Source organism: Malurus melanocephalus, unplaced genomic scaffold, assembly GCF_030028575.1.
Source record: "Malurus melanocephalus ecotype Western Australia unplaced genomic scaffold, MMel_1.1 scaffold_103, whole genome shotgun sequence".
Taxonomy (NCBI): domain Eukaryota; kingdom Metazoa; phylum Chordata; class Aves; order Passeriformes; family Maluridae; genus Malurus; species Malurus melanocephalus.
In genome coordinates, this window is record NW_026623335.1 from 1,423,066 (window position 1) to 1,447,974 (window position 24,909).

General features: G+C 36.8%; 1 protein-coding gene across 5 annotated transcripts in view; it reads right to left on the bottom strand.

Annotated features, from left to right (window-relative positions):
- The window catches only part of FARS2 (phenylalanyl-tRNA synthetase 2, mitochondrial), a 231,259-nt gene that overhangs the window by 181,708 nt on the left and 24,642 nt on the right, over positions 1–24,909 (bottom strand). The window contains exon 3 of one of the 5 annotated variants that reach the window (XM_057369136.1): positions 10,080–10,196. The exons of the other annotated variants lie outside the window; for them this stretch is intronic. The gene's annotated coding sequence lies outside the window, so the exon portion shown is untranslated. The remainder of the gene's footprint in view (positions 1–10,079; positions 10,197–24,909) is intronic. 5 annotated transcript variants of the gene reach the window in all.

Here is a 24,909-nt window from a genome sequence, read left to right on the forward strand (position 1 = left end):
ACCTTCTTAAATATGAAAGGCACTAACAACCATGCTCCTTTTATACTAATGCAGAAGATGCTGACTATCTGAACAAAGGCCAGCATGTCATGGCCTGTCTTACACACAAGAGCACCTGGAGGCAAGCACAGAAAATATGGTCCATCCTTCTAAGGCACTCCTTCAACCACCTGCACCATTCCTTTAGGACTACAAGATGGGGCAAGASAACCATAGTGAGCGGCAAGTCTTTGGAGAAGGGAACACACCTCTGGGCAAGTACCCATTCCAAAATGTCTTGAATCATCACTTGTGTCCGCTCACCATTCAGTTGCAGGTTGGATATTGCAAATGATGACAAAATGCCATCCCACTGCAACAAGTTTCAGTTTCCCATGTGGATCTCCAAAGGCTGCTGCAGGCTCTGGTTTTCCCACCAGTCACTCCAGGATTGTTCAGGTTTATCCATAAGTTTCCCACTTGCTAAAAGGATAATGCTTCCAGATATGATTCAAGGCAAGTAAAATGCATTTCAGTAGCCAAAACACTTTCAAACGCTGTAGCTATGCTGCCAACTGGTATGAGACTGCTTCAAAGACTGTCATAATCAGATTTCAAGACAACCTGTAGTGAATTAGTGTTAAGCAATTCAGAAGTAGAGCATCCACACACTGGAATTTGTGATCAGCAAGCTAACCCGGTACATCAAATTGCTGAATTATCCAGACAACATWTAATTTTTCAAAAGATAAACATATACAGCATGAATGACATTAGAAGTTAAAGACCAAAGGCAAACAAATTCAGACTTCTGGGTGGATGGAAAGACACCAAACTCCCTAACATGAAACATTCAGAAGTTTAAGGTGAAAAACCCAACCACACTATTTTCAGTTGGAGTGGAAAAAACAGATGAATAAAAAGAAAATAAGCAAATTCAGAGGAAAGAAACTATCATTGGAAAAAGAAATCATATATATGAATGACAGTAGATTAAACTAACAAAAATCACAAATCATTTCAAAACTAATTGCTCAGAAATAGTATCTGTTTTTCTTTCATTTATACATCAATTATTTCAATATTTATTTTTTTTTACAAACTAAAACAGAGTTTGTTATTTACTGAAGAAATGTCAAAAAGGCCCTTTAGTGGTAACTTTCAACAGAGCATGATGACTAAGGCACACAGAACTACTAAAAATTAAACAGCTGTGACCTGAGCTCCTGCCAGCATTCCCATGCTCTTCCCCACCTCCACAATGAGACAAAACAGCTAATAGTCAATTCAGTATTTTAAGAGAAAATTCTCATTACGTAAACATATTTTGAATACATTACAAATTACAGACTGTAAACAGGCAATGTGGAAATTATTCTTAAATATTCTCAAATGTGTCTCCTGCTCTTAAATATATCCATTTTTCAAGGAATGCAATCTGAAAAAATACTACCTTTGGCTGCTAAGGGAATATTCTTTTTCCAATGCCTTGAAAATGTTGCCAAACAGCTTTCTGCCTGTGTAGGTAATGTCGGATGAAAGGGTCAGAGACACTTAAATACCTATAAAATCCTCCCTGMAGTTAAGATTACCACTATCTCTTCTGCCTTCTTTTTTTCCTTCAATATCTGCAACCCATTACCTGTGTTTTTCTACAGAGGTAGAAATTTACTCCTAGAATCCCCTATGAGTAAAAATTAATTTGYTTAGAAATTAAATATTAGCAGTATTTATGTATAGTGGCATACTTTCTGAGTCCTCACTGATTAGCTACACCACCTGGACATAACACAGCTTTAGAGACCTCATCCTACCTTAACAGGAAGACAGAGTAATGCCTTTTTTAGAAGACAATTTTTAAATACCAAGAATAGGACACACACAGACCTGGTAACAGCGCAAAGGACAGCAGAAGATGTTTTAAGTAATTCATTTCCACAAGAGTAGTGTAAAACACTCCACTCTAAACCCAGGACTCCACAGTCTGGGGAGTAAGTACGGTACACACTGCACCCCTGAAACAGCTTCAGCCCTGCCTCTTACCCAGAGAGGGTCACCCATGGGTGCACTGCCTTGTGCTGGTGATCTCTGTGGGCTGAAGAAGAACAYTGCAATGCACTGCAATCCACTGCAGGAAAGCATAAGTTACAGGTGTATGCTTCAGTTTTACAGTTTAAGGCAGGAGGGCTTAACAGGCACAGCCACCAGGAGTGCTGGAATCTCCTGGTATGMCAACTGGGAAGCTGCAATCTCCCTTTGGAAAGGGACTGCACTTCCCTGGCAATGGCAACAGCAGCCCAGCTCTCTGGGAATGCCTGTGGTAGACAAAGAAGATATCCTTCAACTCAGAAGACATCATTCACAAATGAAACAGTGATTGCCTGCCTCCTCCAGGGAAACAGCAGAAAGTCAGCAACATCTTATGCATGAAATTCAACACATATGCTACCCAATGGGCTACATTCAACCTTCATCTGCAACATATTCAAYGTGCCTAAACACAAACTTTCAGACACCTCAGAGAGTACAGTGTAAAATTAAACTCAAGGAACAAACYGAGCCCATCCAATACTAAGAAAACCAAATTATTTAGATGAGCCATGCCAGAGGAGGCAGCTAACTGCCTCAACTGAATCACTCAGTTCTTCCAAAAATGAGAAAGTCTTCAGCTTTACCTGTTGTATCGCCATACTGATTCCATGCTTCAAGAGAACTGGGGAAACCTATGACTTAGCACAGACCTTTAGATGCCCACCTTAGTAATACCCAAGCCAAAACAATGTTTAAAAGAATAATTTAAGTATTATTATGAAATAACAAACATAATTAGTATTTTAGCTCAGGGAGTTATTTCATGGTTGTAATATGTATGTAATCAACATTTAAATCAAACAAGTTTCTTATGATGCTTCAACCCTAAATAGTAGTGGAATTATTGTAAATTTTGTGTCACATCAATTTTCTGTCCCATCAAGCATTAAGGAGATCAGTTTCACAAATTTGGTATCATCTTGAGCCAAAATATCACCAGAGAGCTGAACCTCAGACTAGCTGTGATATGAACTTGATCTCAACTCAAACTCTGACTCAGCTGTGGTATCATTCCTTAGTCTGTCTCTGAYATAGAAATAATGAAAGTGTGAACAGACAGAGCCTTTATCAGGGCTATGTATATTTCAACAGCCAATCAAAAAAAAGAAGAAGACAAATATCTCTACGGATTTTCCTTCAGAATCAATAAGTCTCACAGACTTCAGGAGGATTAAAGAAGATGATATGTAGATGTTTGCAGTGGAGACTCCACTGCAGAACACCACCTCCCAGCTGGAAAATGTATGGTCAYGTGTGTACAAATAAGTCATTTCTAGGTTGAACTGCACCATCTTCATTTATCTGTCATTGGCTCTGACAAAGCATTTAAGGAAAAGATTGGAAGGCTCCTAAGGAAGGAGCTACATTTCCCTGTCTGGGGCATACCACTTCTCTGAGGCTGGTAGGAACAGGGCTGAAATATTAATGAGCAAGCCATTTGTCAAGAAAATTATGCAAGAAACCTTGGCAGCCATACAAAGAGGCTAGCAATAAGATACCAAGCTAGGGTAGTGCACACTAAGCACTTGAAAAGGAAAATGGGAAGGAAAAAAATGTCAAATCACTTTCATTTGTTTGTCCACATTCATTKCCTCCACATACTGTTTGGAGGAAAACAGTAAATTAATGAGTGGATAAAACACCAGACTCAGAATTAGTAAAAAGAGGTACTAACGTCTAAAAGGGACTATGAACTGCTCTAAGTCTAGGATTCACRTTTTCAAGTCTTGATTCCTTCAAGACATTTCTTCTAGGGATATTCTTTGAAAATAAACTTGCTTACCAGGTAGGATGTGAGTTAAAAGGTCTTGTCATGACAGAAGCCACKTAATTATTRAAAATTCAYATAAGCAAATRAAAAAAAAGCAATTCCCACAAAAGATGAACACACACACACAAATAACCCAACAAAAAACCAAMCAAACAAAAAAAAMCTCTTCTTGATATTTTCTCACAAATCACAATGAAGAAAAGCAAAGACAAAATTGTAACTACTCTGTCAAATCAGATGTTGAAATCTTTACTCCCTAAACAGACTGAAGACCTAGATCAGTTCTAGGAGTTCCCAAGTATCGTTTCTCATTAACATGAACTTGCAAAAGGAAAATATTTTAAAAGCTTCAGTCAGACTCCATGTCTTATATTTATTTATAATGTTTATATAATTCTAATGTAAGTATGTTTTAGAGCCAGGTAYACTATAATTTTATATAGCACTTTTATATAACACACTTGAAGACTTAGTTTTTAAGTAGACAGTGATAGTTTTTAATGTAAGCAAATTTGAAAAGCATCCAAAGTATCATGGTGTATTAAAAATAATCTAAATTTTTCATTTAAAAAGATGACCCTATTGCCAAATAAAGCAAATTAATAGTTTATGTTGGGTTACAAAAACACAGTCATAGTCACCTTGCCAAATGTTAAACATGTACAACTATGTAATCCAACTGTCCACCAACTGGACTCACTGATACATATCCAGAGCAGTGTGAYGCAGCAACACTTAGACTTTCATTAAGCAGCAGTCTACTCTTCCAAAGCGAATCTCTACATAAGATCTCAAAGTGCTTTTCAGCCATTAAACGGTTAAGCTCTACAATATGCCCGTGGGAAAAAGTGTTGCATTATTTATACCCATTAGTGCAGCAGCTCCCAAGTCAAAGCACTGTATTTCAACATCTTGGTTTTCACCCTTTTTTTTCCAAATTGTTTTGACTATATTGCCATTTTTCTCCATGTTCAAAATTTTTCTGTTGTTTTCAATGTCATTTTATCAACAGTTCAACAAGTGTAACTGCTACTGTGAACAGAATCAAAATGTTTTGAAAGCAACTTGCCAGAACTGCCCATTAGGAACCACACCGAACAGTTCAGAAATACTGAGTTACTCCCATTGAAATAATCTTCTTTCTCCCTGAATGTGCACATTTTTGAGGCTCAAACCTACATTCCTTGAGCAAGAATTAGAGTCATTGTTTTGTTTGTATTGGGGCTCAAACATCAATGTTACTGCAATTACAATTATGTAAAGTACRATCAGGAGAGATCAGCTGATCAGAGATCAGAAGAGGCAGAAGATACTTAGAGAAGATGGGAAGGTATATAAATGAAGCTTTATTGAGGAGAACAGGGAAATGAAAGAAGAAATAAACTGGGTGAAGTGGCATGGGACTGACCATTGATTGTGCTGTACCTGTGCCATGGCTAAAAACCAGCATGGCATTTACAAATTGTTGTCTTCTAGATAAGATTTCACCTCTGGTCACCATGATTACCAAAATCAAAGACAGCATTTCCTTCGATGAAGTAAATTATATCATCACAGAATCATTGAATTGTTAGGGTTGGAAGGGATGTCTGGAGATCATCCAGTCCAACCCCCTCTGACATGGCAGGGTCATGTACAGCAGGTGACACAGGAATTTAAAAATGGAGACTTCATGACCTCCATGGGCAGCTTGTTCCAGGGCTCTGCCAMCTGAAACACGAAGAAGTTCTTCCTCATTTTGAGATGGAACTTCTTGTGTGTTAGTTTATCGCAAATTTTCCTTATGSAGCACTGAAAAGAGTATGGCACCACCTTCTTGGCACCTGCCTTTTTGATATCTATTTGCATTAATGAGATGTCCTCTCAGCCATTCCTTCTACAGACTAAACCAGGCCCAGCTCCTGCAGTCTCTCCTCATAAGTGATGCTTCAGACCCCAAATCATCTTTGTGGCCCTCCATGGGACCCTCTCTGGTAGCTCCTTGTCTTTCCTGCACTGAGGAGCCCAGAACTGGACASAGCACTCYAGATGTGACCTCATCAGGGTGAGCRGAGGGGCAGGATCACCTCCCTCCACCTGCTGGACACAAACTCTTCTCGATGTAGCCCAGGGCACCACTGGCTCTCCTAGCTGCAAGGGCACTGCCAGCTCACTGTCAAATTGCCATCCACCAAATTGTCAGCGACCTCTTTTGGGGAAGTTTCACATTGTACACAACCCCACTGCTGCTCTTGCCTCAGACTGTGCACAGTGAATCAGAGCCTCCCAGTCGAGCCAGGGGAAATAGTATTACATGGAGGGTGTCTGTCCTGTATCAGTTGTGAGAACTGACAGTCATCTGAGATTAGAACACAATAYATAAGAAGATCTAAGGCAGGCAAGTAAGARTCTTTTAGTCAYRCTTATCAGTGAAAAYCTGGCCCAAAGCCMCAGYACACCATCAGTTTTATGCTTTGGCGCTGCAGGGGCCAAAGCACCTGATGCTGGACTGGCACAGTAGCCAGCATTTGCTGAAGAGTTTTGCAGAACTGAGGCCCATGAGCTCAGCAGAGCTCACACAAAGCCCACAACAACTTCAGAGTAAAGGAAAAAGAACGAAAATCTCACCAATGTCACGAAACGGCAAGAGGATGCCTCCTATATCATGCATTGTTACCACTATAGTAGCCCTTGAATCCAGGCAATTAAAGACAAAATACAAAGATACAGCATCAGAAAGGAAAATTGTCCTGCCTGGTGCTGCCAGCATAGGCAATCAGAAAGAAATGTGAGGTCAGTAGTGACAGATACCACATATTAGTGCTGAATAATCCTACATTATAATCTTTACRATGACCAGAGGACAAAGAAAAAGCAACTCTCCAGTGTAATTTGGAAGTACTATAATACACCTAGAAAGCGAATCATTATTGCACAGAGATGCRGGTCTCAAAGTGCAATGAGGTAGGAAACAGTGACTTGCTGTGACCAGAATCAACTACATGGGACCTGAGAAGGTCACAGTGAATTGGCTTTAAGGTAWAAAGGTATGGCCACAATCCCTCTCTCCCACATGCATAAAAACCAAARGACTACTGCTACCATGAGCTGCATGTAAGGAAAATCAGGTCTCACTCAGCAAAGAAAAACATAACCAGCACCTATGCAACACCTAACTTGTATAGCCACTGATCCATGATGTACACCAATATTTTTTCACTATGAAACGTTCATATGACATTCCCAGAATTTCATATTTGGGGACCACTGCCCAGAGCTATTAAACAAAAACGAGGATTCAGAATTGYTTTATCCTCTGTACCTGCTAGTTCACATTCCCAAGTACAGGCTATCATATAACTAACATCAGAACTGACTGATTTTATTTTGGGGGTACTTTTCCCTGTACTTACTATCTGAGTGGTTCTTAAAAAAATAGTAACTTTATTTTCATGGTATTATTCTACCTATACTCAAAGAATCAAAACAGGAAATTTGTCCAGTTTACCATTTGACAAAACAAAATCTGGCCTAGCAGAGGACATTGTCTCATTTTCTATGCAACATTAGAATAGAATAYTGGACTTTTGAGTCTGAGTAAATGAAATCATATTCTTCATGTCTGACGAACCTGATTTATCTACAAATCTACTGAATGCCCAAATGTAAACTTTCAATTTATTCAAAAACATGTAAGCAAAAAATGCAATRATTTMTAYGCATAATTGCACAAACATCTAAATWCTGTACCTCTAAATTAAACTTGCATGTGGCAATTTCATATTTGTAAATTACAATTAAGCAATACCAGTTGTTTACATGTTCCTACTCCACCAGTCAAGGATGAAAAGTCTCAGGATGAAGGGTTTTTTAAATTCTGAAAGTAAAAGCTGTTATCCTGGACCTTTCTGGCATTTAATTTTCTGCCATTCCAATGTACTCATTGGCATCTGGGCTGAAAACTTWCCTTTTCCACTTYKCTCTGTCATCTGCTGGGAGAATGGAGAAGAATAATTAGATTGACTCAAGCARTTCTGATTGCTTTCAGTGTGTGGTTCACTTCTTGACACCACAGAGAGGATTCTTGATAAATAAGGATCAATAGACTGGATAGGAATGTTCAGGTTTTCCTCAAAGCTGAAGAGCAATGCCACAAAAAACGAACTTTTTTTTAAGGCAAGTTATTTTGAAAAGAGAAGTTGAGTGAGTTTACTGCATAGCAAAATTTATCAAAGACTTGTGAAGACCAGAATTTAAACAGAATGAAACTGAAGTATGTATTTCATACAGTTCTCATTTACCTTTCACTAGAGGGCTACCAAGAAACACAAAGGCAAAGAAAGCAATCAAGGTATGATGTTAACATTTCAACATCAATTAAAAGAAGAATGATATGCAGTGAAGGGGCCTTCGATCACAGACTGTTGCAAAATCTTATATAAAATACACCATTACAATCAGCACCTCTGTTCATAATTACAGGAGAAGATCAAATACTGTGTACMGGCAGACAGAAAAATAAATAATAAAAAATTACAATCTCTTGCTTCTAGAATGATGTGATTTAATTAAGATASAAGCAGAGGAAAGGTCATTTCCTGCAGTATCATTGCTGTCATAGACCTGTTGAGGGTATTCAGTCTTCTTTAGCACTACATGAATTTAGGATAAAATAACTGTAARSMMYYMAWWAKRWTTTTTTTTCYRGCAAGTCTTAAAACCATTTTYCYCTCCCAACAAAGCAGCARACTASGGAAAGCTCTTTTAATGCCTGTTTTATACTTTCAAATTACTTCTCTGCTATTATGATTAATTGGATACCACGTGAAGTGGGTAAAGCATCGTGTTTCATCAGAAAAAGAAGAGCTAAATTTCAGTGGTTTTTCAGCCTAATCAGCTTTTTGTAGTACTTGCTACAAGTTTGCTGGAAATTGAGAAACAAATAATAGAAATATATCTTCTGGTGTGTCCAAAGATGACATATATTCAYACTTAAGACTGGAAATCACCACTTTGCAGAAGGGTGGCACCCAACTCATTCCCAGGTTAAGCCTTATAAAGATAACTACAAAACCATGCACAGTTCTGAACGCCTGAACCCCAAACTAGATGTATCTCACACAGCAGGAATTTGTAGCTTAAGGCCAGAACTCAAATCTGTTTATTAAGAACTCTAGAACACAATCTTTTGACATACCAGGTACACTCAAAAACATGTTGTAAATGACATTACATCTCCATCAGAATGTCCTGCATTCAACTGTTCAAATAATCACCACATTCATTTTCCATCCTAACGACATCCACACTTTATTCAGTTTAAGTTCTGTGAGCATCAAATTTAGTGCAATCAGTACGACTGTCAMGCTAACTTCTATTATTTCCCTCAAAAATCACAAGTTTATTCTTAGCAATCTGTGGGCAATTAGCATAAATATTATCAGACCTGGACTTATCTTAATTAGGGTTTGTTTCAATTCCACAGGCAACAAGACACCACCAGTAAAACACTACAGTAAGAACACCAATAACTATATCTGGCTATAGTCATGCTGGTGTGTTTGGCCTTCTCTCTGATGAAAAAAAAAAAAGAAAATTTTACATTGAATTATGTGTTTTTCAGTGTGTCACATAATGCCTTCATAACACACAATTTAGCCCATGATGTATTTCTTCCTATACAAACAAATGACACAAAACACACACCAGTGAAGAAATTAAATGTAAGTTCTGAAACAAAATACTATTCTTTGATGTTTGAAAGGATACCTTCATATTTSTCTCTTCTCTAGCATCTGTGATCTGCGTTGTTATAAGCATCCAGGAGTCCAACAGAGGTCTGACTATAAAAGCTGCTAAAACACTCACAGAATACCCTTATCTGACCATCCAACTATTGGCAAAGATGTAGCTACTAATCTGCAAAGAAGCACCTCCGACATTTTTTTCTTCATGTGCTATGAGATTATTAAACAAAAATCAAATCCTACTTTGCACTTACAATTAACTGCTCCTACTTGTTACTTATGCACTATCAGACTATTAAAAATTTCAACTTGTACTCTATCCCACTGAGAAACAGTGGGAAAAAGGTAGCACAGGCCAGAAACCTGAGATTCCTCATTTCCCTTTCAGACTTTCCAGCTTACATTACCAAAGAAAAGGCATGAGCTGAATCCCTCACACATGCTTTCTCATAAGCAGGAAATAACTAGTGAATGAAGGAAATAACTAGTGAATGAAGGCAAAAATTACTGACCTCAAAAAATTGTTAATAGCTCTCTGTCAAACACAAGACAGTTTGCTGAGTGGGTTTTTGCAAGGTTCTGATCTTGGTCCAGTTTCAGTGAAATGTTTCCATTAGCAACCTACAGAACTGAACAGAGGACATGCTTAGATCTGCTGATCATCAAGAGCCAGCACTGCAGGTATGCTGGATAACAGGGCTGGAACTCAAAATCCCTCTGCCAGACTAGAGAACTAGTCAGAAAAATAACTGAACAATCTGCCAGGGGCAAGTGCAAATTTCCATACTTCGTCAAATACAGCTGCACACCAACAGCAAAGCAAGTAAACTGCTAGACAGCAGCTTCCTCAGAGGAGAATCGGGGTTTATAATAGACCATCAGCTCAATAAAAGCTCAAAATGTGGTTTAAAAAAAGAAAAGAGCCATCCTATGGGTATATAAACAGAAACATACACCACATAGAAKAGGAAGGCATACCTGTCCTATTTAGCAGAAAGAAAGAAATAAGTCAAATTTTTGGCACAACCTTTATAAAAAAATGAAACAATCTGAAGTGTCCAAAGACAGTACCAGAAATTACCACAAGTCTCCAAGAAGGAATTATGTAGAAGGACTCAATATACTAGGACTATTTAGCCAGAGAGGAAACAAACTAAAAGCACTTCCATCATCATCATCACATCTGAAAGAAAGTAGCACACTCTTTGGAATAACCTTGACTGCACTCTACTGGCTAGGTCATGCAGCAATTCACCTACCAAAACCAAAGTCAGACAACTTAAATATAATAAATTATAAATAATTTATATATTATAATTTATAATATATAATTTATATATAATTTTATAATTTAAATAATTATAAATAATAATAAATTATAAGGAGGAGTCTTTCTACAAACACRGTGATGTTGTAAGAGAGGACTTGCGCAGACCCTACTGAAGTTTTATTATGTCATGCAGATTTTTAAACAGCTGTACTAAAAAAAAACCCAGGTATTAAATTCAACCTGCTTTGCAGGGCTAGATTAGTCAGTATCTCAAGGTCTTTCCAGTCTTATTTTGGTTTGTTAGAATTTCTACGATCATTATCACCTTTTTTTAAAATGAAACACATATTAGGGGCTTATTCCTTAGAGGTCTAGCCAAGTTCTTTCTTTCAGTAGCAGTTTTAATGGTGCTCAAGGCTTTATGCCAGTTGTATTGCTGAAAGCTTAGCAGGTGATATATTTGCTTACAGGCACTGTCATATTTTATCCATCTCAGCATCAGCATCTATTTAGTAAGTGCTTTAACATTCTAGAGTATGGCAGGTGCTATATAAAACACAGCATTATTTTCCATATTTTATTCCACTCATTGGCATTCCTACTCTTAGATTAACTGGCAAAAGTACAAATATTCACAGCAATTTTAAAAAATAAACTTTGAGTGCTCACTGASAGCCGCGGTTAGCTGTGTACTATCAGTCAACAAAGCACAATGCAACAATGTTCTTTCCCTATTACAACAACATTTCTCAGCAGTTTTTTGTATAGAGGGAAACACCACAGTAGACAAATGCAGTGATCATTCAGACACCACCTGCTAATTGTGTGTTGGAGCAACATTACTGATTTACTTAAAATGTATTATGGTGGTATTTCAATTACTGTTCATCTTGTTCATCTTGTTTCATGGCACAGGATAGGCAAGAAAAGCCAGCTGGATTAGGCTTTTCCGTTCATAATTTCATGCTACTCTTGTAGGATTTCTAGGTGGTCAAGGTAAAAACGTCCACTGAAATTAATGGATGACACCAGGACCATTGATGTAAATCATACCAAGCTGACAAGATACTATTTTTACTCCATTCTTCAAACTGTAGTCACACCATCATTGTGATGTTTGGTTGACTTTTTTTTTTTTAATCCTTCATACAGAAGTCATCATTTCCATCACTGGGGTTCTTGAGAAACTTCTACTAATTTCTCTTCAATCTCATTTTAAACAGTAAGGGGACTAAAACTGRATACAATACTCAAGAACCAATACTTCAACTGATATTACTGAAACTAATAAAGTAACTTTGGGAAGGTCAATGCCTCCTCCTATCCCAACACTTTTCTTCACTTGCATTTCATCTTAGCTGCACTCCTCACTACAGTGAGATTAAACATTAAGCACAGTATAAACYGGTATGATGCCTGTGACTTTACTGCTTGAAGGACTTGAAAATAAAATATCTCTCTTAAAGCGACAAGRTTTTTAATTTGTAATTTGTTACTCCACCACCTCTAAGCAGATTCACATGGAAGTTCAAGGAACATATTTTAATTTTATTACAATGCTTTCACTTTTGTCCATCACTATAAAATGTAAACAGCAATGGCTCCTAAGCAGTTACAGCTGATGCTCACACATGAATGAYTCAGAAACTATGCTTCACTTAAATACTATTTTATTTCAGGGAAAAAAAAAGAAGGCAATACAAGTGAACACTGACAGACGCAGAGTAAAATCTAAGTTGTTTTTCCTTTATCTATCCTGTGCCATTAAACAAACACTTCTTTTTAACAATATGTGACTTAAGTAGCAGCTATCTCCGAYTGAAAAATGCTCATAACCATGGAAAAGTCATGCAAGATGTCGGATACATAGTATTGGCCAATGCATTTAGTATCTTTATGTGTTTCAAATACATATAAARTCATCTGAAGACAAATTTTAAGAACAACTGAAAACCAAAAAATGCAGTTCATAAGGTGAAATGCTTCTCATTGCACTGCACACCATAGAATGCTCCTCTGAGTGAAGAGGACGTTTCAGGATGCACTTCTATAGAATCACAGAATCTACTGCACTAGGAGCAAATAACTAATGTAGCAACTCACAGTAGAGAAGGTCAAGGYATGATAAAGAATAGGATAATAGACCCTCTCACAAAGCAGCTGGAAATCAACTTCGTTCTTTTCAGTAAAGAAACTGAAGAAGTTTCAGAAAGTACAGAAAAAATTTGTAAACACCCACCATGAAAAATCCCACATGACTCTTCAATGCATTGAAAAGGACAGAAAGCTCCAAGACAGACTTGATGATGAAATACATGTTAGCACACATTTGTTTGAATGAAGCCAGGCAAGTGGAAACTAAAAATGCAATCAACAGCATCAAAAATATTTCGAATATGCCTTCCAACATGTTTTTGTCTCTTCTTGTGGTAGATCTTTAATGAGAAACACAAAGAGAAAATGTAGGGTATTCATGGATAACATACCCAGAATAGAAAACAATCTCTTTTCTCTCTTCCATTCTATCAGTTCTGTGAACTAGAATAATCTCTTTTTGACTTGCATAAACCAGTGATAAAAAAGAAGTCACTTGGCAAGCACATTACATCTTGACTGCTTTTTTTAATTTATAACCACAAAAGGCTTTCTTCTTCCAGAATTATTCTAACTTTTGGAGCAAGACAGKCAACATAACATCATAATCATGCCTACAACGTTTTAAATCATTATCCAGTTTTTAAAATCCCATATTTTTCATATGGGAAAAGTTGGATTATCAGCTTTCATCCACTGCAGTGCACATGTTTTTTATTTCCTGTAAAGTTTCAAGGCAGTAAATCTTAGGTGCACTTTGTTCAGATACTGAATTTTACTACAAGTAATTCTTACAGGCTTTTTATATGTGCATTAAAATATCTTCCTTTCTTGACTATATACAGCAATGAAATAACTAAAGAGTAGATTTACAGAAGCAGAAAATGAAAACTACCTACAATAAAAATGTAAAACCCTCTGAACTGTTAGTAAATAAACTTTTCTGTAGGACATTTTTGGTGTAGTGTATATCAAACTCAATGATGAGTGTATAGCATAAAATTTTACTGATACAATCTTAAGATTACCACCTGTGACAAGCAACACAATCACAAGCAACAACAGTTGCCATACAAACTACTGCATAGAAGTGATGGCAAAACTTTCATACTTTATGACATAAGTGATCACTGTTATGCTGACTAAAATCTTAACTATGTGTGTAATGCCAGGGGCTTTTTTTAACAGGTCATGCAGGGTCTCAAATTTCCCTGAATTTCCATTTAACAATCAACCATTCCCCTCTTCCCCTGCCAAGTCTGTCTTGGCATCAACTTAAACTCTGCTTGTTTTTCACTCTTTCCATTAAAATCATAAAGTCTCTCAGGTCTATTCAGCATGTCAATGCACAAGGCATTTACCTGTGCTTCCAGGAGTTACCAACACAGAGTGAAAATTAAGCTCATTTTATACTCAAGAAAAATGAAGGTTCTGAGCTTACAATTTGCAAACTTTCTGAAACCACAAATAATTTCAGATTCACTCTAAAGTCTTGTTGTCTCAATCTTTTGACTGTATTTTAATTAYTGGAGTTTCAATTAGACTCATGCTTCTGAATTCTACTGGAATACAAGCTCAAGGACAAACTTGAAGCTGGCCAAGTGCTGTCTGACCCACCACACTTCATCATGCCCTTTTCTGGAGCTGTAGGAATGTGATAACCCAGGGCAAAGTTGGTAAGAAGTCGCATCCTTATATGCCATGATGCACAACAACTTCATCCACATAATTTGTCTGCAAAGCAAGCGTTTCATGTCAATAGCAAAAGTGGAGAGGAGCAATCCATGGATTTTAACCTAAAACATTTTCTAAGCGTGTAAGTATAACTGAAACCATTTTCTCTGCACATTAAGACATCAACTTGCAAAACAATTGCCCCCACTTGAAGCACCAAAAATAGTTTGCAGAAAATGGGAAAAACATTTTTGACCTGTGAATAGCATGCCGTGACTACAGCAATCTAAAGTAAAAAAKACTTTTAACAGATTTCCTAATGCATTTCCCCTTTCAATGGTGGACTCTATGGAACAATGGATATTCCCAGATGAAACTTGTCACTTTATGGAATGATTCTACCATTGCACAGAGATCTTCTCTTTTGAAAGAAGAAATTATCTTCCTACAATTTTTGCCTTAAGTGATGTATAAATTCTTTTAGGGTTTTTGATCTCTGCCTGGTGAATTTATGTAAAAATTACATAATGATTCAACAGTTCAATGTTTTATGCAAAACCTTCTGCCAATTCCTAAAGTAAATTTTAGTACCATAAGGACAAGAATCTGGAGGGAAGGAATGGAAGAGGATCAGTCTTCATTTGACGAAACAGTCATAGACACCTTTTCCTCCTCTTGCATCTTCTCCATTTATTTGTGTAAATGAACTGCACAGAGCAGCAACACCAACTTTAGTAGCACTACTGCTACTGAAGAGATCTAGCCTCCAAAATACCTACTGAAAGATTATGAAGCAGCACTGGTGTTGCAGAATAATACCAATTTGCATTAAAAGCTAAGTAACTATTTTTTCAATAAAAATGTACATTTCCTTTTTCATGCACTTGTTGCAAGATGCCAGAACAGAGTTTAGAACAGTCTTTTACCATCTGAATAGCATCTGTTAATTTAACCAGTTCAATTCTACCTGTATGTCTGTTTTGTGTGCACCAGTACTATCAGTATTGAACATGTCTGCACAAAATGTATCTATCTCTTTTAAAGCACATCAGTCAATGGCTTAATAAAAGTACTCAGCAAAACCAAAGGCTTTCTGTTTGTAGAGGATAATCAAGTCCTACATAAAGCTGTAAGCCCTGTATCCAGAAATTTCTAAATATCACTTCCCAAATTAAGTCCTCATTCTCTTCAGGATCTCCATCATTCAAATGCGTGAAGGCATGAATGTGTGTGTAGGAACACACCAGTTGGCAGAATCATTCAGGTGTCATCTTGAAAGGATAACCATGTTATTGGTTTGCAGAATAACTTCTTTTCTGACCAAAAGAAAAAAAAAATTATCAAAAAAGTAAAGTTAAAAAAAAATTACAGACTTCACAGGCTTGGGTAAAGGATGTGCCTTCAGAYAGAAGTGGAAAGCTTAATAACTGCAAAATCGTCTTGCCTTCTCTAGCAACTAATCCTGCACTGGCCGTTTCATTCAATTGTGAATAAAAGCACAAAGAAACAAAGGTACAAACTTTTTTTTCTTTCAGCACTGTACTTGAAATGTTTAGGGTACACATTAATGTATTTTCAAATCACAGCAAGCCACTTTAAAGCAGATGAGAAATACTGCCAAGGTAACAAAAATGTTCCACCTGCACATATGCAACAGTTTTGCCCACAGCTGGAAGATGCTGCAGGCACTGCTACCACTGCAAAAAAAGAAAAAAAAAAAAAGACTGTGAATTCTTGTGATTTAAGGTATCCCTCATGAACACGACTCCCTAAACATAAGCATGCAATATACTTGCTGCTTTAGCAAACACTATTGGATACTGGTATTTAATTTAAAGGCTAGATGGCTTCCATAACAAACCCCAAATATCACAGATTTTGCCTTTTCAAATAATTTCATTTTAATTGTGCATTACATTCATAAAAATAAAGAATTTAGATTTTTTGGTTAGCAACACAAGTAATTTTGCAGATAGCTCTTAGAAGCAATTTTACTATGTTAGCTGTCAGCACTTCCATCAATTATTACATAATATATTAACCTTTCAGACATGGCACATTCTGAGGTAGATTTACAGAGTCATGCATTTACACTTTATTCCACTGTTCTTTATTCACCCCTAAGCATCYTAGGCCTAATTCATCATCAGAATAAAGCATTAATACAGCACTCAAAACAATCACATTGCAAGAGTCCTAACAACCAATTGCTTCAGTCAGTATTGATTCCTCCTGACAGCTGGATGATCTTGAAGTCTGACTGCACKCAATGTGTCCCAAGAAAGAGACCTACTGCACTGCTCTGAATTTCAGACGGTGTGAAGTCTGAGGTAACCATGTTTTCTCCTGTTGGAATGGGAAGAGATGATACTGCAGCCCCTTTCCTGTCATCTGTCCAGGCAGGCTGGGGGTTGAGCACCTCAGATGTGACAGGAGAGACGCACTGACCCAGGCATCAGAGATTCAAACAATGAAAACTATTACTTGCAAATAGCAGACAAGGTGGAATTTAAATTAAAAGTTGTCTGAATCTGAGAGAAGCGTGCTAAAAATACATTCTTCCCTTCACTCCAAGGAAATGATTACTATTGGAATGGAGGAAGTCTGCACTGAAGCCTGAACTATAATCTAAGCCCTGCACATAAATATGCAGACCTTATCTCATACAACACACAAAAAAGGAGCAACACCAAGATAGTCCTTACAAAGTTTCTTCTCTTTTTTTCTGTTGCCAAAATATGTAAGTTCTAAAAAAAAAATTAAAAAAATTACACACTCAATATTTAAATCCATCCAAAAAACAGAGTTGAATGAAGAACAAAGCTGGGGGATGCTAATTTCCTACATAATAAAATAAGCACCTGCTAACATCTAGGAATACCTGGTTATTGCAATAAACCAGAGATCAAAATAACTCTCTAAAAACATGGAAGATTATATTACCACCATTTTGCCACTTCATAAATCATATTTCATGCATAACTTTTTCAGAAGAAAAATCGTAATTGTCTTGTCAGACTGAAACCAGTAGTACCTTCCCTGCTCAAGATGATATCCCTTAATTATTAAAACTAGAAGAACACAATATCCAGAAACATTCTGTTTTATTCAATAAAAATACTGCCTTTGTTTAGTCTACTGCACTAGTTTTATATGTGAATTATAGTTTTGTGGGGAAAGTGTATAATGTTTGGTTTCTGTATTTTTAATTGAATTCAAATGTCCATCAAATTGCAACTCTGCATGTCCCAAATTAAAATTTATTATTAGCTGGTAAGCAGGAAATGTATAAATCATTATTTTATAAAATTAAAATGTGTAAATATTAAGGAACCAGCAATTTTTGTCTTAGGCTGTATAATTGCTTAAAAGTGCAAATATAAATGCTTACTTTAGCATAAAGGATTTATTTATTTAGCATTATTTACTAAACAATKTATTTCACTATTTTCCTACAGATGAAAACCAAGCATTCTCAGGGAAAACAATATATAATGCATAAAAGCTTCTCTATTCCTTTAAAGAATCCCTTTTTAATTATGATTTAAATCAATTCAGCTTGACTGATGTCCTGCTCTGCTCACACCAATCTTCAAGCTCCCTTTCCCATGACCAGAATGAAGCTTGCTAATTTTCATACTGATGAGTACTAGGGAGCTGCTAGCTCACATAAATGACTTCTGGTGTGCATCAAAGGAAGGCCTTCACAAGGGTCCTCCCTAACAATCTTCAAGTGATACTTTCAGGAAAACTGATTACTCTCTAAAGATGGTGGTGTGGAATAGAGTTCCCAGTCTCAATTAACCTGGGCTGGTTTCAGCTAATGAAGTGGAAGTGAGCAAAAAAATTAACAAGCTATATTACACTACTTTTAGCATGCAGCCTTCTTTATATTTAGARCCACTTCAAGCTCTAAAACAAAGATTTGATCAATATATAGTAAAGTTAAAATCAGCAAAAAATTWTTTTATTTGCAGAGTCTAAATTAAGTGTCTTTACAAAAATAACAAGCAAGGTACATCATGAAAAGGCAGCTGCACTCTAAAAGTCTTCCCTATTTTAGCTGAAAACAGAGATGGAAGAAAACATGTCAGTGGTATTTTCAATAAGGTCAAGAAGGGGGATCTSAGGAACTTCAAGCCAATCAGGCTCACCTCAGTCCCTGAGAAGGTGTCCCAGCAACTATGGAAATAACTTTCAAAACATGCAAATGTGATTAGGAGACTTCACCATGAATTTATGAAGGGGAAATCATGTTTGATTTAYCTGTTAGACTTCCATAAAGAGATCTTAACCTCAGCAGATGAGAGGAGAGCATTGGACATGTTGATCTTGACTTTAGTAAGGCTTTTGGCAGTGTCTTCCAGGACATGCTCATAAAGAAACTCACAAAGTACAGACCAGGTAAGTGGGCAGCGAGTGGTGSATGGTAAGATGGACTGAATATGGGCTGAACTGTCTGCCTTGCAGTTAACAACTGCAAACTGTCCATCTGGAGGCTGGTCACCAGCAGTGTGCAATAGGGGTTAATATGGCATCCAATACTATTTTAACATCTCCATTCATGACCTGGTAGAAATTCACAGATGATACAAAACTGGGAAGCATTGCCAATAAACCAGATGAACATGCTGCCATTCAGAGAGACCACTACAGACTGGGAAAATGGGCTGGCAGGAACATCAGCAAGTTCAAGAAAGAGAAGAGTAAATCCAGCTCCTGAGGAGGATTACTGAGACCTGATTAGCAGGGCAGCAGTTTTGCAGGAGAAGACCTGATGGTCCAGATGGATAACAAACTGACTGTGAGCCAGTCACATACAAAGAAAGGCAAAGAGCATCCTGAGCTACGTTAGGAAGAACACTGCCAGCAGGCAGGGGAGCTGATTCTTCCCCTCTGCTTAGACCAGTAAGGCCACACCAGGATTGCTGTGTCCAGCTCTGGGCTTCCCAGTAAAGTCCAGGGAAGGGCCACAGAGAAGATAAAGGGATGGTCATACSACAAAAATACTGAAATAATAATGCAATAATCATGTTTCCATCAGTTTTTGTTTGCCACTATTTCCTCCAAAGTATGGTTAACATTAAGCATATGCAACAATACCATCTTCCACACACTCCACAGAAAGCAAAACAACATGTCCCCACCACAAAAAAATCATTAAATGGATAATGCCATATGCTTTGTTTCCAGCAGAATGTTTTAAAATGCCTTGGTATTTTCAAGAGGAAAGATGACTACTCAACTTCTTTCAGTATTTTTAAAAACAATCAAGATTTCTGTTTTCAAAAAGAAAAGGGAAAAAAACCCCACCCAAACAAACAGTAACACACTGACTTCCATTCTTATATATGACAAGCCAAAAATACCCCCGAAATGGCATTCTATTTCTTCTAGCAGGTATGTGGGGGTGATGGGTTGTTTAGTKTTTCCAAACAGAGCAGCTGCAACTACTTGTAAATCAAAGAAATTCTAATGCGCTCTGGTGTAAGGACTGCATTTATTTCCCTTTACCAGAGAGCAGAAGCAGTGGCTCTTAGCTGTGCTAAGAAAAGGAAAATGCAGAGCTCTGAAACAAGGTCCTGCTGTTGAGAAACACAGGCATGSAACCCAAAGAAAAGTCAAGTCAAAACTTACATAATTCCTACCAGAAATGAATTCCCTAGAAATATTCTGCTGTATTCTCCTTAAGAAATAAAGGCTACAGTATCCATGCAGTGTTTTAAGTAAAGGGTAACAGGCCATTTTCTTCATGACTGTATTTAATTTCTTATCTAAGTGTTTAAATCTACACTGGCTCAAACACCACCTACAATTATGCCAACACTCTGTCAAAAATAACTTTATATATATTTAAAAAAAAAAAAAAAMCCAAACCCAAACCCACACCAGATATCTATTTTAAGTCATGGAGTCAGGAGAAATTCAACATGCTGGAAGCCCCATCACCATCTAGAGGGTGTTATCAGACAGTGCACTGAGGTGCGAGGGGACAGAGACAACATCATTTGAAAATGAGAGAAAGCCTTCACTTTCTCGTTTCAGAATTCACAGAATAATATAAAACAATTACTGTTTTACCTTCTTCCTACCACTCCATCTCCCTTATACATCTATTATACCTCTTCAATGCCCTATTTAACTCTGTTTGGTTTTCATATTCTTTTCTCCTAGAGCATTTTGCCAATATTAAAAAAAAAAAAAAAAGCAGCATTAAGTTTAACACTGTTCTCTTGTGTTATTATTTCTTTACAACTTTTTAATCCAATTGAGTTATGCTGTATATTCTATTTTCTTCTCTTACAGTACAAYAAACTCACACACAGGCATAGGCATGAGTGGGCACACTCTCCTACATAACCACATCCTTCTACTGTTTATAAATATCTTAGCTTCTCTGGCCACAGCCTTTCCTCATTTATTTACTATATATATTTCTCAATCCTCTGATTCTTCCTCTAGTCTCTAGTTCCCCACTTGTAAGTCACTGTGTGATCTGACACCAACCCAGCAAAGCATTCTATGTCTATACTTTTCAATGTCTTTGTAATACTTTCAATGTCTCCTTAATGGCTTTAGMAGGTCAGAGCAGAATACTGAAGAATCAAAGTTTCCATCTATCAACTGAAGATAAGATTTGTTTTTTTACTTGTGGCATCTCGCCTGAATCACTTCCTGGGGAAACTTCCAGAACAAAACCACAAAAACACAGGCAGTTTTTGCCCTGTCATCCCATAGCACACAAATTTTTAATCCTCCTGAGCTTTTGCCTCAGATCAACCGGTTATGCATACCACATGCACGATCAACCAGAATAAGTATTATTTTGGTACATCTGTTTTCTAGTGTCATGACACTTATATCTATTCATTCCAGTATCCTTCATGCAGGTCCTGGCAAAGTATTACTCTTTCCTTTATTTGGGAAATAAAGGGCTATCAAAACCCCACAAGTAACTAGTAATTTTATTCCCAAAGTAGTGAATTATTTTCCTGCTTAAATACTGCCCACATCTAATGAAGAGGCTACCACTTCTTCACCCCTCACAAAGCAGGAACAATAGCTGTAACGCTTTAATCCTTCAGGTTAATTGAAAATCTTACAAGCCTTCATCTAYCCACCATAAAGTTTAATAGAAATTTCCCCCATCATAATGCACAGGTTTAAGTGGCTACGCATGTGACCCCTAAATTTATACCGATTACTTCAAAAAGCCTGCAAAGTTTTAGAAGGAACAGTGATAATACACCATCATAAAATGGAATAATTGTAGAGATTAAAAAAAGACAGAAAATAAAGAAACTCAGTAGAATGTTTGTTCTTGATTTTTTTTTTCACACTTGGGGAAGGAGGAGTACTTCTTTGTGGTATTTGGAGGAGAAAAAAAAAATCACATTTTCTTCATCAGAGATATTGTTTCTTGTCACCCCTAAAAMCCCAAAAATGGTTAGAAAACAGACATGTAAAACTAAGGTTGTCTCTTCGTGTTATTTGAGACTTTTTCAATGAGGTACATATGAGAAAATTGCTCAGCTCGAAAGGCTCTCCTCCCAATTCTGAACACAAAGTCAAAAAATAAAGCAGASCTCTCCATCCATGCCTGTCCTTTAATTATCACATTTTTATAGAGCATCTCATATCACTGGGCATTGTACTTAACACCTCCAACTTCTGGAATGGGAGATGAGAGCAGAAACCAAGCTTTCATTTTTATAAACATACTTTCCTTATGGAACAAGCTTAGAAATGTAAATTTGTAGTTTTCCAAGCCTAGAACAACAATGGTGCCTAGCAAATAAAGCCACCAACAAAAAGACATTGTTTATAAACACATARAAAAATAAATCATGTTTTGAAACTGTCAGTGTATGGTTTTATTGGCTTTAACACACATGAATTAAAGAGTAAACTCTGACAATGGGAAGCACAATTAAATTCTATTTATGTTTCTTGCAAATGAAGCATATATGGTTTGCACTCTTTGAATATATGAGAACACTCTGATCCCCTTCAACATCTGTGAGGAAAGAAGGTGAGAAAAACCCAAACTACACATACTGTGGAATGAGACACATCTGGAAAAGAAAATCACTAGTTTGGGTAAAATTGGGATAGACAACAGGGTTAAAATACAATTTTCCCCCTGTCTATCAATAGGCCTTGATTTTGGATAGATACTGTCCAGAAGCTGGTAACACATTTGCTGCAGCTGATAATCATTCATGTCTATGCTGTTTACATATGTGTATACATGTGCATACACACACATTCACAAATTTATGCATTTGATTACAAGCTATTATTTATTTATGCTTTTCTGTAGCTAACTGAGGAATATTACTCTCCAATCTCTCTTTTCCTTTAAAATTACATGGAAGCACATGTGACATAATTTCCATTAAATGAAGTATTTACACATAGACTGAACACATCTCTGCAAGTTATGTCCTAGACAGAAGTTACAGGAAAGAAGAGATAAAATCCCTGTGATCATCCCACTCACACTGTCAATCTAGATAATGTAAAGCTCCCTCCTACTTTCACATCAGTAACAGCTGAACTTTGTTCTTTTATATTAAAAACAAAAAGGAGGGGAAAAACATGTATTTTAAGGACCCATAGAAYTGAAGGTTTACATGCATTTTCCCCCTATTTATCTCATCTCTAAAACAATTTCTTTAAGGTATATTCAGAAGCAGCATGATGTTCTAAAATATTAAGTAGCCATTTATATGCATTTGCTTATTTTGTATTTTTTTAATCTTTCCTTTTCAAAAATACATGAGTCATGCAAAGATTTCCCATGTTAGCATGCCATAATTCCTCCACCATGCTGAAGCTCTTCATTAGATKATGGTATCTGAGTTCTTTGTGAGACAGAGCACTGACCTGTGGGTCAGAAGCTTCATGTAGCTGCACTGGTTTAACAGATAGTAGGAYTGAATCCAGGTGCTTAAAAAAGCACGAAGTAGAAGATCAGCAGTAAAGGAAARCATTTCACATACAAAGAAAGGATATGCAACAACTGTGAGGGAAATCTACAACTGACGGTTTTTCTCTTTCAAATTTTCCTCAATTTGATGGGCTCCTTTGCCTCAAATAAAGCACAAGAGCAAGTTTTATCACAAAACCTGTTAAAAATGTCCACTCACAAAGCATTTGGATCAATACCTCCACTTTGACCATATTGCTTTATTACTCTCTTAAAMGACTTCATTTCTACATTGTTAAATAAAATGAATGTAGGAATGCCTCAGTGTAATTACCTACATATGTCAGCTTGATTCAGGGAAATAATTCAATATATATACATTGTTCTAGAGATAATGATCCATTTGTATGTTAAAGTGAAAGGGATATATCTGTTACCAACGGGGATTTCTTTGGGGTCTACACTTTAGATGTTTTTCTAAAAGACGGACTTTGTATAATCACTAGGCAGGTTTCTCTAAAGTTGGATGAGAGAATGAATTGCAAGAAATTAAGTTGGAAGAAAGACACAGGGTCCTCGGCTGTCATGTTCATTTAGAGGTTCTTTGCATTAAAACCGAATTGYTCATTACAAAGACATTCTGTGACTTGAGCATGTCTCAGTTCAGAGGTTGGTGGAGAGGTGCAGAAAGTGGCCCAAAACCTTTCCAATATCTTACTTCAAAATTGTGGTGGGTGATTTATGCTGAAATAAAAACAGACATGTACTGAAATAAAACAGACATGTGCTGAAATAAAAACAGACATGGACTCCACTGATGAAAACATATGTAAGTTCTCCCTCAAGCAGATCTGGCTGACATAAGTGGAATACATTTCTCTGTTCACTGGTCCAGATCATCAGTGCTAAAATCCAGATACCTAGGATGATTCCCTTGTGTATACAAATTCTTCCTGAAAACATCAAGATTTTTTTTTTTTKGACTGACATTTAAAGTGGAGATTTAAGTAGATTTAAAGTAGATTGAGGTCAAACTAAATTCAACTGTGTTGACATGGTCCTCTATCACAAATTACAAAGTACTGCTCTCATCACTTCAGTCTGCTTACTGTCATTTAAAGCTCAATATTACAGAAATGCAAAGTCACAAAGCCATGKACAAAATATGCAATTCCTCAGAGGCAAACTGGGATGCAGAAAAGTTGCAAGAACCCAGTAATACTCTGTAAAAACGTAATAATATGTAAATATCTATATATTTCACTCTTGATTACCCAGTAGCTTTATCCCTGTGGATTACATCTGTTCTCAGGGATCTCAAATCATTGCTGATTGAACAGATTACTATAATCTATTACTAGAATAAATCCCA